Consider the following 9046-nt stretch of genomic DNA (forward strand, 5'->3'; position numbering starts at 1 on the left):
CTCTCTCTCTGCCTGTCTCTGTCTCTGCCTGTCTCAGTCTCTCTGCCTGTCTCAGTTTCTGCCTGTCTCAGTCTCTGCCTCTGCCTGTCTCTGTCTCTGCCTGTCTCTCTCTCTCTCTCTGCCTGTTTCAGTCTCTGCCTGTCTCTCTCTCTCTCTCTGCCTGTTTCAGTCTCTGCCTGTCTCTCTCTCTCTCTCTGCCTGTTTCAGTCTCAGTCTCTGCCTGTCTCAGTCTCTGCCTGTCTCTGTCTCTCTGCCTGTCTCAGTCTCTCTGCCTGTCTCAGTCTCTCTCTCTCTCTGCCTGTTTCAGTCTCTGTCTCTGCCTGTCTCAGTCTCTGCCAGTCTCTGTCTCTGCCTGTCTCAGTCTCTGCCTGTCTCAGTCTCTGCCTGTCTCAGTCTCTGCCTGTCTCAGTCTCTGCCTGTCTCAGTCTCTGCCTGTCTCAGTCTCTGCCTGTCTCAGTCTCTGCCTGTCTCAGTCTCTCTGCCTGTCTCAGTCTCTGCCTGTCTCAGTCTCTCTGCCTGTCTCAGTCTCTGCCTGTCTCAGTCTCTCTCTCTGCCTGTCTCAGTCTCTGCCTGTCTCAGTCTCTGCCTGTCTCAGTCTCTGCCTGTCTCAGTCTCTGCCTGTCTGAGTCTCTGTCTGTCTCAGTCTCTGCCTGTCTCAGTCTCTGCCTGTCTCAGTCTCTGCCTGTCTCAGTCTCTGCCTGTCTCAGTCTCTGCCTGTCTCAGTCTCTGCCTGTCTCAGTCTCTGCCTGTCTCAGTCTCTGCCTGTCTCAGTCTCTGCCTGTCTCAGTCTCTGCCTGTCTCTGCCTGTCTCAGTCTCTGCCTGTCTCAGTCTCTCTGCCTGTCTCAGTCTCTGCCTGTCTCAGTCTCTCTGCCTGTCTCAGTCTCTGCCTCTGCCTGTCTCAGTCTCTGCCTGTCTCAGTCTCTGCCTCTGCCTGTCTCAGTCTCTGCCTGTCTCAGTCTCTGCCTGTCTCAGTCTCTGCCTGTCTCAGTCTCTGCCTGTCTCAGTCTCTGCCTGTCTCAGTCTCTGCCTGTCTCAGTCTCTGCCTGTCTCAGTCTCTGCCTGTCTCAGTCTCTGCCTGTCTCAGTCTCTGCCTGTCTCTGCCTGTCTCAGTCTCTGCCTGTCTCAGTCTCTCTGCCTGTCTCAGTCTCTGCCTGTCTCAGTCTCTGCCTGTCTCTGCCTGTCTCAGTCTCTGCCTGTCTCAGTCTCTCTGCCTGTCTCAGTCTCTGCCTGTCTCAGTCTCTGCCTGTCTCTGCCTGTCTCAGTCTCTGCCTGTCTCAGTCTCTCTGCCTGTCTCAGTCTCTGCCTGTCTCAGTCTCTGCCTGTCTCAGTCTCTGCCTGTCTCAGTCTCTGCCTGTCTCTGCCTGTCTCAGTCTCTGCCTGTCTCAGTCTCTCTGCCTGTCTCAGTCTCTGCCTGTCTCAGTCTCTCTGCCTGTCTCAGTCTCTGCCTGTCTCAGTCTCTGCCTGTGCCTGTCTCAGTCTCTGCCTGTCTCAGTCTCTGCCTCTGCCTGTCTCAGTCTCTCTGCCTGTCTCAGTCTCTGCCTGTCTCAGTCTCTCTGCCTGTCTCAGTCTCTGCCTGTCTCAGTCTCTCTGCCTGTCTCAGTCTCTGCCTCTGCCTGTCTCTGTCTCTGCCTGTCTCAGTCTCTGTCTCTGCCTGTCTCAGTCTCTGCCTGTCTCTCTCTCTCTGCCTGTCTCAGTCTCTGCCTGTCTCAGTCTCTGCCTGTCTCAGTCTCTCTCTCTGCCTGTCTCAGTCTCTGCCTGTCTCAGTCTCTGCCTGTCTCTGCCTCTGCCTGTCTCAGTCTCTGCCTGTCTCAGTCTCTGCCTCTGCCTGTCTCTGCCTCTCTCAGTCTCTGCCTCTGCCTGTCTCTGCCTGTCTCTCTCTCTGCCTGTCTCAGTCTCTGTCTCTGCCTGTCTCAGTCTCTGCCTGTCTCAGTCTCTGCCTGTCTCTGTCTCTGCCTGTCTCAGTCTCTGTCTCTGCCTGTCTCAGTCTCTGCCTGTCTCAGTCTCTGTGCCTGTCTCTGCCTCTGCCTGTCTCTCTCTCTGCCTGTCTCAGTCTCTGTCTCTGCCTGTCTCTCTCTCTGCCTGTCTCAGTCTCTGCCTCTGCCTGTCTCAGTCTCTCTCTCTGCCTGTCTCGGTCTCTGCCTGTCTCAGTCTCTGCCTGTCTCTGCCTCTGCCTGTCTCAGTCTCTGCCTGTCTCAGTCTCTGCCTGTCTCTGCCTCTGCCTGTCTCAGTCTCTGCCTGTCTCAGTCTCTGCCTCTGCCTGTCTCTGCCTCTGCCTGTCTCAGTCTCTGCCTCTGCCTGTCTCTGCCTGTCTCTCTCTCTGCCTGTCTCAGTCTCTCTGCCTGTCTCAGTTTCTGCCTGTCTCAGTCTCTGTCTCTGCCTGTCTCTGTCTCTGCCTGTCTCTGTCTCTGTCCGTCTCTGTCTCTGCCTGTCTCAGTCTCTGTCTCTGCCTGTCTCAGTCTCTGTCTCTGCCTGTCTCAGTCTCTGCCTGTCTCAGTCTCTGTCTCTGCCTGTCTCTGCCTGTCTCAGTCTCTGTCTCTGCCTGTCTCTGTCTCTGCCTGTCTCTCTGTCTGTCTATGCCTGTCTCTGTCTCTGCCTGTCTCAGTCTCTGCCTGTCTCTCTCTCTCTCTGCCTGTTTCAGTCTCTGTCTCTGTCTGTCTCAGTCTCTGTCTCTGCCTGTCTCTGTCTCTGCCTGTCTCTGTCTCTGTCTCTGCCTGTCTCAGTCTCTGCCTGTCTCAGTCTCTGTGCCTGTCTCTGCCTCTGCCTGTCTCAGTCTCTGTGCCTGTCTCAGTCTCTGCCTGTGTCAGTCTCTGTCTGTGCCTGTCTCAGTCTCTCTGCCTGTCTCAGTCTCTCTCTGTGCCTGTCTCAGTCTCTGTGCCTGTCTCAGTCTCTGCCTGTGTCAGTCTCTGTCTCTCTCTGTGCCTGTCTCAGTCTCTGTCTCTCTCTGTGCCTGTCTCAGTCTCTGTGCCTGTCTCAGTCTCTCTCTCTGCCTGTCTCAGTCTCTGTCTCTCTGCCTGTCTCAGTCTCTGTCTCTCTCTCTCTGCCTGTCTCAGTCTCTGTCTCTGCCTGTCTCAGTCTCTGCCTGTCTCAGTCTCTGTCTCTGCCTGTCTCAGTCTCAGTCTCTGCCTGTCTCAGTCTCTGTCTCTGCCTGTCTCAGTCTCTGTCTCTGCCTGTCTCAGTCTCTGTCTCTCTCTCTGCCTGTCTCAGTCTCTGTCTCTCTCTCTGCCTGTCTCAGTCTCTGCCTGTCTCAGTCTCTGCCTGTCTCAGTCTCTGTCTCTCTCTCTGCCTGTATCTCTCTCTGCCTGTCTCCGTCTCTGCCTGTCTCAGTCTCTGACTAGTTTTAATATCTATTCTCTTCATGCGTACCTTCATCTTCTTTTATTTGTTGCATATTTTTCGCCATTTTTTTTCGCCCCCCATCTTCTCCTTCTTTTTCTGTATCTATTACCTTCTTCAACCTTCTTTCATCTCTCTCTCCCTCCCTTGTCCCTTTGTTTTGTTCAATGTCTCCTGTCTTCATGCTTGCCTTTATCTCGTTTTGTTTCTTGCATATTCTTTGTCTTCTGCTACTGTGTTTAGCCCCTCCTCCCCCTCTCTCCACTTTTGGTCAGTAATAGCCATTCTTTTTCTCCTTTTCTGCCCCCTCCACCAATTCTCCCTCTTTCTGTTTCTTCAACCTTCTTTGATCTCTCTCTCTCTCTCTCTGTCTCTCTCTCTCTCTGTCTCTCTCTCTGTCTCTCTCTCTCTCTCTCTCTCTCTCTTTAAAAGTGAAGTTAAAAAGAGACCATGCTGAGGGTCTCGAGAAATTAGCATTTTTATCAGCAATGCACTTGGATGCACCTTGAAATGTCGGGGAGATCTCGCGTAATTAAAGGCAGCAATTATCATCCAGCTTGAAACATCTATTCCAGGGTGGCTCCTACACAGAGACGCCCTTCCCTGACCCCGACTGAACCACCCGCCTAAATACAGTTTCTGCTCTTTAGTTCAGGTGTTAAATGCGCGCACGTTCGCCTAGAACACCGACAAACACGAGACACAGACACAAGCACACACACACACACACAGAGACACACACACACACAGACAGGCATACACACACACACACACACACAGACATAGTTACACAGCTGATGTAGTCAGGTGTTAAATACACGAACAGACACGATATAGAAATATACAGTTCCCCTCTCTCTATCTCTCTCCCTCTCCCCTCTCTCACACACACACACACATACACACACACACACTCACACACACACACACACACATATAGATATATACACACCTCCTTGCGCGGTAAAGAAAATGAGTTATTCCCCTTAGATCAGACAGGTGAGCTTTTCGGTAAATGGCCTTACCATTTAGCACGAACACAAAATCGAGTACCCTTTTCAACATCGTCACCACCAACCCAAACTGCCTCGTCTTAATAACTTCCAAACATAACAAAGTTTCATCAAACAAACAAACAAACAACAAGTCGCGTAAGGCGAAAATACAATATTTAGTCAAGTAGCTGTCGAACTCACAGAATGAAACTGAACGCAACGCAACGCAGCAAGACCGTATACTCGTAGCATCGTCACTCCACCGCCCGTGGCAAAGGCAGTGCACGTGGAATTGACAAGAAGAGCGGGGTATTCGTTGCGCTGAGAAGGATAGCACGCTTTTCTGTACCTCTCTTCGTTTTAACTTTCTGAGCGTGTTTTTAATCCAAACATATCATATCTATATATTTTTGGAATCAGAAACCGACAAGGAATAAGATGAAAGTGTTTTTAAATTGATTTGGAAAATTTTATTTTGATAATAATTTTTATATATTTAATTTTCAGAGCTTGTTTTTAATCCGAATATAACATATTTATATGTTTTTGGAATCAGCAAATGATGGAGAATAAGATAAACGTAAATTTGGATCGTTTTATACATTTTTATTTTTTTTTACAATTTTCAGATTTTTAATGACCAAAGTCATTAATTAATTTTTAAGCCACCAAGCTGAAATGCAATACCGAACCCCGGGCTTCGTCGAAGAGTACTTGACCAAAATTTCAACCAATTTGGTTGAAAAATGAGGGCGTGACAGTGCTGCCTCAACTTTCACGAAAAGCCGGATATGACGTCATCAAAGACATTTATCAAAAAAATGAAAAAAACGTTCGGGGATTTCATACCCAGGAACTCTCATGTCAAATTTCATAAAGATCGGTCCAGTAGTTTAGTCTGAATCGCTCTACACACACACACAGACACACAGACACACAGACACACGCACATACACCACGACCCTCGTTTCGATTCCCCCTCGATGTTAAAATATTTAGTCAAAACTTGACTAAATATAAAAAAGAAACGCATAAACAACAAACATTGATAAACAAAACACACACACACACACACACCACTATATCTTGTTTACCGACCTAGATGAGCATCGACGAAGAACGGAAGGACACGATCAAAAAAAAACACAATAAAAATAAAAATAAAAATAAAAATGTGAGATCAGCGGGAAATTGTTTCAAACTCACATTCCATCGACTAGCTCATGTGTGCGCAATTAAACGCCAACTCAATCTGAATTTATTCATCAGAGACTGGAGCGAAGAAAGTCCATTGAATCCATGATGAGCAGACTATAAAAGGCGGTTATGTGTGTCTTCACAGGCGAGGGTCGAGAGTATGGGAGAGAGTAGTGACAGAAAAAAAAACACCCTTCGTCTTTCTCTCTACGCTACCTTTGATGACAATGTGTGTGTTTTATCTCCCCCCCACACTATTGTGGCCTTTTATCTCGATGTTCGTTGTGCCCCTTCACAAACATGGCTCTGTTCTCAGTAGCGGGGTGCTTCTTGTTTAATCATCTTCGGTTTCCCTTCCTCTCAATAAGGGGTAGCTTGATTTGGTGAGAGTTAGGGGTTGGGATGAGTTGGGGTCGGGAGGAGGGGGGGGGGCATAAGAGAGAGAGAGAGGGATAAGAGAGAGAGAGAGAGAGAGAGAGAGAGAGAGAGAGAGAGAGAGGGGGGGGGGTGAGTGAGGGAGAGAGGGATTTGACTGTGCACGAAAGGTGATACAGTAGGTACAGTTCAGAGATCTCATTAATTTTTTACAGTTTGTTTTCCCCAAGCCCCTCTCTTCATTTCCCCACACACAGGGCTTGAGGGTGGGGGGAGAGAGAGAGAGAGAGAGAGAGAGAGAGAGAGAGAGAGAGAGAGAGAGAGAGAGAGAGAGAGAGAGAGAGAGAGAGAGAGAGAGAGAGAGAGAGAGAGAGAGAGGGGGGGGGGGAGTGACAGAAAGAGAGAGAGAGAGACAGAGATAGAGAGACAGTGAGAGAGAGAGAGAGAGAGAGAGAGAGAGAGAGAGAGAGAGAGAGAGAGAAAGAAAGAGACAGACAGAGAGACAGAGAGACAGATACAGAGACAGAGATAGAGAGACTGAGAGAGAGAGAGAGCGAGTACGCAGCCATAATCATATACAGTACTAAACAGAATGGCGCAGGGGTTTTGTTACTGAGTACATAGTCTTCCCCGGGTAGCAGAGACAGAACAGCAACCAAGCAGGGTGGGCCAGAGAGAGGCACAAGAAAGAAAAGGTACCCGTAAAAGAACGGGTAGACTGGGGGCTGAGCAAGTAGGTCAATGCCGCGACGACGCTGTCAACCCTGACTGACCCCCACCCGTAATTACCAACCGCCGAGAGAAAGGTGATTAAACCAATGAAAACACACACGTACACTCCTCGTGACAATCGCCAGAAAGGACAGGGAGACAAGGACGGTAGAGGGTATCAGATCAGGGAGAGGGGTAGGGTTGAACGACCATGATTTTAGTCCCCCCTCTCCTCCTCCTCCTATCCCTTTTCTACATGTCGTTAGTTCCTTTGATGGGTGCTAGGGTTTCTATGGCAGGCGATCTGGATGTGAAAGAATGCGGCCTCCACACTTGAGCGTCGGTCCCCGTGTGCTAATTACGACGGCTGGAGATTAGTGCGGTAACACTGCTTGGCTTTTCTGTCCTTCTGGTTTTCATGCCTCTCTCCCTCCACTACTCCCCCCCTGTGTGGCTTTTCTGTCCTGGTCTTAATGCCCCTCTCCCTCCACCACTCCCATTGTATGGCTTTTCTGTCCTTCTGGTCTTAATGCCTCTCTCCCTCCACCACTCCCCCTCTATGGCTTTTCTGTCCTGGTCTTAATGCCTCTCTCCCTCCACCACTCCCCCTCTATGGCTTTTCTGTCCTGGTCTTAATGCCTCTCTCCCTCCACCACTCCCCCTCTATGGCTTTTCTGTCCTGGTCTTAATGCCTCTCTCCCTCCACCACTCCCCCTCTATGGATTTTCTGTCCTGGTCTCAATGCCTCTCTCCCTCCACCACTCCCCCTCTATGGCTTTTCTGTCCTGGTCTTAATGCCTCTCTCCCTCCACCACTCCCCCTCTATGGCTTTTCTGTCCTGGTCTTAATGCGTCTCTCCCTCCACCACTCCCCCTCTATGGCTTTTCTGTCCTGGTCTTAATGCCTCTCTCCCTCCACCACTGCCCCTCTATGGCTTTTCTGTCCTTCTGGTCTCAATGCCTCCCTCCCTCCACCACTGCCCCTCTATGGCTTTTCTGTTCTTCTGGTCTCAATGCCTCCCTCCCCCCACCAATCCCCCTGTTTGGCTTTTCTGTCCTGGTCTTAATGCCCCTCGCTCTCTCCCTCCATCACTGCCCCTGTATGGCTTTTCTGTCCTTCTGGTCTTAATGCCTCTCTCCCTCCACCACTCCCCCTCTATGGCTTTTCTGTCCTGGTCTGAATGCCTCTCTCCCTCCACCACTGCCCCTCTATGGCTTTTCTGTCCTTCTGGTCTTAATGCCTATCTCCCTCCACTACTCCCCCTCTATGGCTTTTCTGTCCTTCTGGTCTTAATGCCTATCTCCCTCCACTACTCCCCCTCTATGGCTTTTCAGTCCTTCTGGTCTTAATGCCTCTCTCCCTCCACCACTCCCCCTCTATGGCTTTTCTGTCCTTCTGGTCTCAATGCCTCTCTCCCTCCACCACTCCCCCTCTTCGGATTTTCTGTCCTTCTGGTCTTAATGCCTCTCTCCCTCCACCACTCCCGCTCTATGGATTTTCTGTCCTTCTGGTCTTAATGCCTCTCTCCCTCCACCACTCCCCCTCTTTGGCTTTTCTGTCCTGGTCTTAATGCCTCTCTCCCTCCACCACTCCCCCTCTCTGGCTTTTCTGTCCTGGTCTTAATGCCTCTCTCCCTCCACCACTCCCCCTCTATGGCTTTTCTGTCCTGGTCTTAATGCCTCTCTCCCTCCACCACTGCCCCTCTATGGCTTTTCTGTCCTTCTGGTCTCAATGCCTCCCTCCCTCCACCACTCCCCCTGTATGGCTTTTCTGTCCTGGTCTTAATGCCTCCCTCCCTCCACCACTGCCCCTCTATGGCTTTTCTGTTCTTCTGGTCTCAATGCCTCCCTCCCCCCCACCACTCCCCCTGTTTGGCTTTTCTGTCCTGGTCTTAATGCCCCTCGCTCTCTCCCTCCATCACTGCCCCTGTATGGCTTTTCTGTCCTTCTGGTCTTTATGCCTCTCTCCCTCCACCACTCCCCCTCTTTGGATTTTCTGTCCTTCTGGTCTTAATGCCTCTCTCCCTCCACCACTCCCCCTCTATGGCTTTTCTGTCCTGGTCTGAATGCCTCTCTCCCTCCACCACTCCCCCTCTATGGATTTTCTGTCCTTCTGGTCTTAATGCCTATCTCCCTCCACTACTCCCCCTCTATGGCTTTTCTGTCCTTCTGGTCTTAATGTCTATCTCCCTCCACTACTCCCCCTCTATGGCTTTTCAGTCCTTCTGGTCTTAATGCCTCTCTCCCTCCACCACTCCCCCTCTATGGCTTTTCTGTCCTTCTGGTCTCAATGCCTCTCTCCCTCCACCACTCCCCCTCTTTGGATTTTCTGTCCTTCTGGTCTTAATGCCTCTCTCCCTCCACCACTCCCCCTCTGGATTTTCTGTCCTTCTGGTCTTAATGCCTCTCTCCCTCCACCACTCCCCCTCTATGGC

The sequence above is a fragment of the Littorina saxatilis genome, linkage group LG1 (genome assembly GCF_037325665.1).
Source record: "Littorina saxatilis isolate snail1 linkage group LG1, US_GU_Lsax_2.0, whole genome shotgun sequence".
Lineage (NCBI taxonomy): Eukaryota > Metazoa > Mollusca > Gastropoda > Littorinimorpha > Littorinidae > Littorina > Littorina saxatilis.